General features: G+C 39.4%; 1 protein-coding gene across 4 annotated transcripts in view; it reads left to right on the top strand.

The window, feature by feature from the left end:
* The window catches only part of NIPBL (Nipped-B homolog (Drosophila)), a 138,683-nt gene that overhangs the window by 134,126 nt on the left and 4,161 nt on the right, over positions 1-396 (top strand). The gene's annotated exons all lie outside the window — the stretch shown is intronic.

Below are 396 nucleotides of genomic sequence, written 5' to 3'. Positions count from 1 at the left end.
CAGTTAAGAGGTTTTATTCCCTCCCTAACTTCAGGGGAAAATCCCTACCTGGGGAAACAACCTTTCTCAGAGAGGTGACCTTGGTTAAAACACAGTGCCAAGAAGGTGAGCAAAACATATAAAGAATAGTGTGCCATATATGCCAGGTCCCTTGAAACAGCAAGGATGGACCGGCTCCCAGCATGTTACCACAGAAAAGAGTGGGCACAGTGTGGCCACAGCTTCCACTCTTTCAAAAGAAGTTATATAATCCAGATTTTTATAACAAGTATTTTGATGTTAAATATTGGCAAAGTAAATTAAAACCTTATAAGGTATTGGGGCAGTGCTAAGGAGTTGAAAGATTTTTAATCAGAGTTGTTAATATGAAACAGGTTTGTAAACAACCTTCTTGCT

Source organism: Myotis davidii, unplaced genomic scaffold, assembly GCF_000327345.1.
Source record: "Myotis davidii unplaced genomic scaffold, ASM32734v1 scaffold496, whole genome shotgun sequence".
In the NCBI taxonomy this organism is placed as follows: Eukaryota; Metazoa; Chordata; class Mammalia; order Chiroptera; family Vespertilionidae; genus Myotis; species Myotis davidii.
This window is presented reverse-complemented; position numbering and strand designations above follow the sequence as displayed.